Source organism: Marmota marmota, unplaced genomic scaffold, assembly GCF_001458135.2.
Source record: "Marmota marmota marmota unplaced genomic scaffold, marMar, whole genome shotgun sequence".
NCBI classification, from domain to species: Eukaryota; Metazoa; Chordata; class Mammalia; order Rodentia; family Sciuridae; genus Marmota; species Marmota marmota.
This window is the reverse complement of record NW_025999961.1, coordinates 16,739,547-16,748,725: the sequence shown is the minus strand read 5'-3', so window position 1 is coordinate 16,748,725 and position 9,179 is coordinate 16,739,547.

Below are 9,179 nucleotides of genomic sequence, written 5' to 3'. Positions count from 1 at the left end.
CTCATTTGTAATTATTTACCTACAAAAATCATCTAATTAAGTATGACTTTTGCCTTAAAAATATTTATGATTATTCCTTCTGGCCCCAGGGATTATTTATATGTACATTGCTTTAGTCAGCTTTTTTACTGCTGTGACGAAAAGACCAGACCAGAACAATTGTGGAGGAGGAAAAGTTTATTTGAGGACTCCGGGATTCAGAGGTCTTAATCCGTAGAAGGCCTGCTCCATTCCTCAGGGCTCAAGGTGAGAGTGTGGCAGAGGGAAATGGCTCACATGATGATCCAGAAGTAGAGAGAGACTCCACTTACAAAGATAGACCCCACAGCCACGCCCCAACTCTCATCTCCTCCAGCCACTCCCTACCTCTCCAATTACCACTCAGTTAGTCCCTCTCAGGGGATTAATTCACTGATTGTGTTAAGACTCACAACCCAGTCATTTCTCCTCTGAACCTTCTTGTGTTGTCTCACACATAAGCTTCTGGGGACACCTCACATCCAAACCATAACATACATATGCAGAAGTTATGCCTCTTACAATTAATTTCACTGGTTCCTATCTAAGGAAATAGGGTTGAGACTACTCTGTCCTTCACAGAACCATAGTGTAATCAAATACGATGTCATTTTATTTGATTGATTTTGATACTGGGGATTGAAACCAGAGTTGCTTAACCACTGAGTCACATCCCCAGCCCTTTTTTACTTTTTATTTTGAGACAAGGTCTTACTAAATTGCTTAGGGCCTTGCTAAATTACTGAGGCTATCCTCAAACTTGCAATCCTCCTGCCTCAGGCTCCTTAGTTCCTGGAAGTATAGATGTGTGCCACCATGCTCAGCTACAATGTCATTTAAAAATATATATATTCTAAATATATTTTTCTTAAAAAATGTCTGAGTGTTCATTTTTACTATGTATATCATAGCAATAAGTATGAATTAGAGTGTACTTGATCCCAAAAGTGGCTGGATATGTAGGTTAAGCTTTAGGTTAACACTTCCAAGTGGAAATATAATACAAGTTACATATTTAATTTTAAATTTTATAGAAGCTACCAGGTGTGGTGTAAGTCCAAGTGCACAGGCTTATGACCCAGGAACTCTGATGTCCCAGGAGCAGGAAAAAACGAATTCTTAGCTTAAGAAGAGACAGTGAAGCTTGGTATGATGGTGCACACCTTAATCCCAGCTACTCAGGGAGGTTGAGGCAAGAGGACTGCAGGTTCAAAACCAGCCTGGTCAACTTGGTGAGACCCTATCTCAACATAACATTTTTTTAATAAAGGGAGGCCTGGGAATATAGCTCAGTAGTAGAGCACTTGCCTAGCATGTGTGAGGCCTGTGTTTAACCACCAGCACCACCCACCCACACACACAAATACACATACCAAAACAAAACAAAACAAAAATTTAAAAAAAGGAAGAAAAAGCAAATTTGTTCTATCTCTGCCTTTGTGCTCTTTTCAGACCCTTAATGGATTAGGTGATGTCTACCAACATTGATGAGGGTGAATCTTTTTTTTTTTTAATATTTATTTTTTAGTTTTTTAGATGGACACAATATCTTTATTTTATTTTATGTGGTGTTGAGGATCGAACCCAGCATGCTGCGCATGCCAAGCAAGCGGGCTACCGCTTGAGCCACATCCCCAGCCCGAGGGTGAATCTTTACTTAGCCTACTAATTTAAAAGCTAATCTCTTCCATAAGGACCTTCACAGACACACCAGAAGTAATTTCTCACCAGCTCTCTGGACATCTCTTAGAATAGTCATGTTGATAACTGTCACAGGAGCCATTGTAGGTAGGTACTATGATTTTATATATATATATATATAATGGATCCTTAGCAAAAGCCAGTTTTACATTTGTACTACTACTTGGCCAACAGTGATTCTAAATGATCTTGAAGTATATATCTTTTAAATATGCCATGGTGTGAATTTGAAGTGGCTTGACTAAAGGAGCAGCCCCTTGTCTGATGGGTGTGTGTGACCTCCATTTGTCTGCATTTCTTTATTTAACTCATAGTGATAATATTCACTAAAAGCCTGAATGAATCACTTTAAGTATTTCCATTTATATTTGTGTCATTTTATGGAAGACAGCACATGCTTAGTAGAATATACAGTCTGAAAGTCATGCCCATACTGAAACTGAATCCTTAACCAATGTCAGATTTTGATGGAGGTACTAGGGGCTTGTAAGGTTAGACTAGATTTTCCCATCTGATCCCATTTAAGCAAAGACTGTAAAATTCCCATGATGTTTTATGACCCACTTATTGAGTTTTTATTATAGCATCCTATAATTTTTCTTTCTTTTTGAGATATTATGCTATCTTAATAATATTCATTAATATCGTTGTTTAATGAAACAAATAGAAATTTCTTACCCTTAATTTAATAAACTATTCCTTTCAGATTTTTTTTTAATTCTGTGAAAGAGAAAGACCTTTCTTAACCTGAAGATATTTGGCTACTTTTCTTTAAATGCAACTGGTTCTTAGCTATAGAGGGCTAGAATGTTTCTCAAGAATTATGCAGACTAATAGCTCCATTTCTTTTTCCTTCCTTTGGAAGAGGTTGTGATTTTTGTGTTATGGTAAGTATGTAGATGTCTGTTTTACTATGTTTTAAGTACATTTTAAATATTTTATAATTTTAAAAATTAGTTTTGTTTTCTGATCTCTTTTCACTAATAATTCCCTTTATCAATGGAAAGAGAACTACTGACCTATTGGCACAGATAACTCTTTGTTTTTAGGATCCCTGGCCTCTTGTCTACCAGATGCCATGATCTTATGTTTGTTCATTCATTTCTATTCCAATAGTCATTAGTTAATATTTTGGACCCTCATCACCTCTCACTTGACTCCATATTAGTCTTTGAACTAGGCTATCCAATCTTTTTCCTTGTTAATATATCCTCCAGGTTACCATAAGTATAATGCTTATAATTTATTAGCATTTACTATGTACCATGCAAGTGTGTTGAGTACTTTCATTTGTCAAATCTACTTTGACTTGATGAAATTGAGAAGCAGGGAAGTTAAGTAATTTGCCCCAAAGGACACTGTGAATACAAGAGAAGATCCAAATGAAGGTCTGCTTAACTTCAGAGTCTGTGTTCTATATGTCATCAGAGAGCCTAAAACATATTATGTTCCTAACATGTGAACAGAAATTGTTACTTCCTTTTCACAAACTTCAGTGGCTCCCCAGTGCATGTCTCAGGGTACTCTTCAAGGCAGTGTGACTCATGCATTCCTTTCTGGCATTTTCTCCCACTAAATATTTCCTTGCACATTTTATTCTTATTTTGCTGGACGGTGTTTATGTGTGTGTGTACCTATGTGTGTGCTGCTGAGATAGAACTACGGGCTTCACTCATGCTAGGCAATCAGTCCACTGCTAAGCTACGTTCCTAGCCCTAACTGGATTATATTCTTATCTCTAGACTTGCTTCAATAGGCTGAATGTTATGTCTCCTCAAAATTCATATGTTGACATCCTAACCCTTTAGGTGATAGTATCAGGAGATTGGGCCTTTGGAAGGTGATTAGGTCTTGAGGGCAAAGCCCTCATCATCGAAATTAGTGATCTTAGTAAAGAGACTCAGAGAACTAGCGAACCTCTTCTACCATGTAAGAATATATGAATGAATGAATACATGACAATAGAAAATTTGAAAAATACTGGTGAAAAATAATTCATAATCTTACTACAGAGATTTTGGGAAATATCTTTCTGATTAACTGATGTTGAGCATATGGCTTGAAAAATCACCAGTAGTAGGTATCATTTGGTATAGGGTGGACCACAGAAGGCCCACATTTTCCAGATCCCTGTCTTCTTACCACCTTGCACTTGTGGATAAATGTTTATATAGATATTTTTATGTATAGGCATAAAATTCAAAAGTTACAAAAGGGTACATAGTGAAAAATAAATGTCTTTCCCCTCTCATGTTTGGGCCACCCAGTTCTTCTCACTAGAGGCAATCATGTTACTGATAGATTTTACCAATTTTATGAGCTGATTGTTATGGCCTGAATGTGTCTCCTAGAATTCTAGGTTTGTATTAGTAAAGGTTCTCTAGAGGAACAGAATCAACAGGAAGTATAATTATAAAAGGGGGATTTATTATGTTGGCTTATGTAACCAGAAGCTGGATAATCCACAATGACTCTCTGCAGGCTGAAGCACTGGAAGAACCAGTAGCTGTGCAATCCAAGAGGCTGAAGCCCCAGAACAAGAGGGCAGTCCTACCCTAGTCTGAGATCGAAGGCTACTGGAGAATCACTGGCAGAATCTGCTTTGGAAGAGTGAAGAAGCAAGAGTCCAATGTCCTCAGACAATAGCAGCAGCAATCAAGAACCTGTTCAAGAAGCATTGAGCTTGCATCTGCTGCTGCTTCCTTGTTCTTCCAACTTTTATTCCATCCAAGCCATCATTATTGGACAGTGCTGCCAATGCTTAGGGAGGGTCTCCATTTCAGTTGACTATCCCACATGCAATCATTCCTAGACACACCCTCACCAACACACCCGTAAGGCTCTTAATTGTCAGCACCTCTTAATCAGATCACGTTGACATTCAAATTGACTCTTGAAACTTTCAAAATATGATAATATTCAGAAATGAAATCTTCAAAGAGAGAAAGGTTTGTTTTCTTCTGCTCTTTCACTGAGCAGATAAGGATACCTGAAGGTGTCTTCTACAAAAACAAACTTTCACAAGACACCAGCCCTACCAGTGCTTTGATCTTAGACCGCTCAGCCTCTAGAACTGAAACATTAATAGTTGCTCTTATCCAAACTCAAGCATTTTGATAAAATAACACAAATGACCTAAGACAATAATTATTTCAAATATTTTTTATATTATTCTTAAGAGAGAAATGTGTTACAGTAGATGGGGTAGAGAGAGGTGAGGGGAGGGGAGGGGGGATAGGAAGGGGATAGGAAGGGCAGCAGAATACAACAGACACTAGTATGGCAATATGTATAAATGTGGCTGTATAACCAATGTGATCCTGCAATCTGTATACATGGGAAAAATAAGAATTCATACCCCATTTGAATCAAATGTATGATATATGATATGTCAAGATCATTGTAATGTTTTGAGCAACTAAAAAAAAATCTAATACCTAAATTGGGCATGATTGTGCATGTCTATAATCCCAGTGAATCAGGAGGCTAATACAGGAGGATCACAAGTTTAAGAACAGCCTCAGAAAAAAAAAAATTAAAAAGGACTGGAGATGCCCCTGGGTTCAATTCCCACTACAATTAATCAGTCAGCCAACCAATCTAATATCTAAAGAATAACATTGATTTAGCTTGAATTACCAATAAATTCACTTTTGAACTAGTGATTATTTTTAACACAAACAAATTATAGTGTTAAGATATATTTGTCCATTATGGTGTTTTTGGTGTCTTCAGTGGGTTATAGTAGGCTTCTGGTTGGGTGTGGGGGGAACAATCATATAATTTGGCATCTGCAAACTGACCCAAATTCTATCTTTGTTTTACAAATCACATATCTCGTATGAGTAGCTAATTCAAACCCTAATTCTTCACATCTTTGACCCTTCCTTACTTTTAGCTGATGACCTTGCCTCCTCTTTATTGAAGAAAAAAATTATAATCAAGATTTTCTCTCCAGATGTAGTATTGCATACCTATAATCCCAGCAATTTTGGAGGCTGATACAGGAGGACCGAAAGTTCAAGACCAGTCTCAACAACTTGGCGAGGCCCTAAGCAATTTAGAAAGACTGTGTCTCAAATAAGTAAATAAATAAATAGGGCTGGGAATGTGACTCGGTGTTTAAGTGCCCCTAGGTTAAGTCTTCAGTAACCCCCCCCAAAAAAAAGGCAATAATATTTTCTCATAATAACATGCTCATTCCAAGCGGATGCATGTGTACTTTTTCAATTAGAGATTTATAATTACATATAGTGGTTGGGTTCATTCTGACAAAACTCATACTTGCATGGAATTTGTTTTTAGTTCATTCAATTTCAGTTCATTCGATTTCAGATCCCCACCCTGTTCCCTCCAGCCCTCCCTCCCCTTCCTCATTCTCCTTCTTCTACTCTTCTAAACTTACTTTCACTGGTCTATTTATATTTGATTGGTTCTTTTTACTTATACATAAAGGTAAAATTCTCGGTAGTATATTTATATATGCACATAACATGATTTTTGAGTATTTCATTATGTATTGCCTCCCCTTTCCTATCCCTCCACTCTGGCTCTCAGTTGTCTTCTATGTTACTGATCTTTATGATATCCTATCTTTTCCTCCCCCTTTTCTTTATTTTACTTTAGCTTCTGCCTAAGAGAGAAAACATTAAGCCTTTCATTTTCTGAGTTTGGCTAATTTCACTTAGCATGATATTCTCCATTTCCACCTATTTACTGGCAAATACCAGAATTTCATTCTTCTTAATGACTGAGTAGAACTTCCTTGTGTTTATATATCACAATTTCTTAATCCATCTATTGACAGGCACCTGGGTTGATTCCATAACTCCCCTATTGTGAATTGTGCTGCAAAAAACATTGAGGTGTTTGTATTGCTATAGTACGCTAACTTTAGATCTTTGGGGAAAATATCAGGGAGTAGGATACTTAGGTCATATGGTGGTTCCATCCCTAGTTTTTTGAGGAATCTCCACACAGCTTTCCTTAGTGGTCAAACTAATCTGCAGTCCCACTAATGATGTATAAATGTACCTCTTTCCCCGTAGCCTTGCCAGAATTTATCATTGTTTGTATTCTTAATCATTGCCATTCTGATTAGAGTAAGCTTAGTTTTCATTTGCATTTCTCTGATTGCTACAGATGCTGAACTGTTTTTCATATATTTGTTAGTTATTTGTGTTTTTGTTTTGTTTTGTTTTGTTTTGTTTTTTGTTTTTTTTTGCTATCAGGGATTAAACTCAAGAGCACTCAACCCAGCCCTATTTTGTATTTTATTTAGAGACAGGGTCTTGCTGAGTTGCTTAGCGCCTCACCATTGCTGAGGCTGGCTTTGAACTCGCGATCTTCCTGCCTCAGCCTCCTGAGCCCTTTGCTGTGCAGAAGCTTTTTAATTGGATGGCATCTGCTTATTGATTCTTGGTTTTATTTCTTGCACTTTAGGGATCTTGTTAAGAAAGTTGGTACCAGCACTTATATGATAGAGCACTATATTTTCTAACAGTTGCAAGATTTCTGGTCTAATTCCTAAGTCTTTGATTCATTTTGATTTGAGTTCTGTGTAGGGTGAGAGACAGGGGTCTAGTTTCATTTTTCTACATGTAGCTATCCAGTTTTCCAAGCATAATTTGTTAAAAAGGGTATCTTTTCTCCAAAAAATATTTTTGGCACCTTTGACAAGTATCAGATGGCTGAAGATATGTGGATTTCTCTCTGTGTTTTCTATTCTGTTCTGTTGGTCTTTTATTTTGATTACACCATGGTGTTTTTGTTAACTGCTCTGTATAATTTCAGATCAGGTATTGTGACGCCTCCTGCTTTGGTTTTTCTTGCTTAGGAAAAATGTTTTTCCTTCTGTCCTTATTCTGGTCTCTTATTCTTCCAAATGAATTTTTATTTATTTTTTTTAATTCTGTGAAGAAAGTCATTGATATTTTTATGGAGATTGCATTGAATCTGTACATTGATTTTGGTTGTATGGCCATTTTTGACAATATTAAATTTGCTTACCTAAGAACATGAAATGTCTTTCCACCTTCTCTGGTCTTCTTCAGTTTCTTTGTTCAATGTCTATAATTTTCACTGTAGAGCTCTTTTACTTCCTTGGCTAGATTAATTCCCATTTTTTTAATGTTATTAAGAATGGAAAGTTTTCCTGAATTCTTTCTCAGCTGAATCACTGTTGGAGTATAGGAAAACTATTGATTTATGGGTGTTGATCTTATATCCTGCTGCTTTGCTGCACTCATTTATAAGTCTTCTGGTGGAGTTTTTTGGGGTCTTCTAGATATAGTATCCTTTCATCAGCAAACAGAGAAAGTTTGACTTCTTTTCCCTTTGTATCCCTTTGATTTCCTTTCCTTGCCTGATCACTTTGGCTAATGTTTCAAGGATTATATTCAATAGGAATGGTAAAAGGGACATCCTTGTCTTATTTCTGATTTTTGAGGAAATGCTTTTAGTTTTTCTCCATTCAATATGATGTTGGCTTTGGGTTTATCATAAATTGTCTTTATGATGTTTAGGCACATTCCTGTGATGTTTAAGTAGTTCCCTACCTTCTGTAGCATTTTTAACATGAGTGGCTGTTGGATTTCATCAAAGGCCTTTTCTGTATCTATTGAGATGATCATGTGATTCTTGTCCATAATTCTGTTTAAGTGGTGTTTTAGTCAACTTTTCACTACTGTGACTAAAAGACCAGACAAACAATTTTAGAGTAGGAAAGTTTATTTGGGGTCTCAGTCCAGAGACAGCCATCTCCATTCTTCAGGGCTTGAGGTGAGGCAGAATATCAGGGTAAAAGAGTGGTAGAGGGAAGCAGCCCATATGATGATCAGGAAGCAGAGAGGGAGAGTTCTCTTACCAGATTCAAGATATATACCCAAAGGCATGGCCCCAGTGACCACTTCCTCCAGCCACACCTTCAATCACAAATCAATTAATCCCATCAGGGAATTAATTTATTGATTGGGTTAAGGCTTTCATAACCCAATCATTTGTCTTCTAAGCCTTCTTGTATTATCTCCCACATGAGCTTTTGGGGAATAAATCACAGCCAAACCCTAATAAGTGGTGTATTATGTTTATTGATTTGTGCATTTTGAACCAACCTAGCATACCTGGAATGAAACCCACCTGATCATCGTGTATTATCTTTTTGACGGGTTTTTTTAATGTGGTTTGCTAATATTAGGGATTTTTGCATCTATGTTCATCAAGGATATGGGTCTGTAGGTTTTGTTCCTTGATGCTTCTTTATCTGGTTTTAGTATTATGTTTATATTGGCTTCATAGTCTGTATTTGGGAGTGTTCTCTCCTTTCAATTTTATGGAATAATTTGAGAAAGACTGGTGTTAGTTCTTCCATAAAAGTTTGATAGAACACAGCAAAGAATCCATTCAGTTCTGGGCTTTTCTTTTCTTGCTTGCTTTTTTTTTTTTTTTTTTTTTTTTTTTTT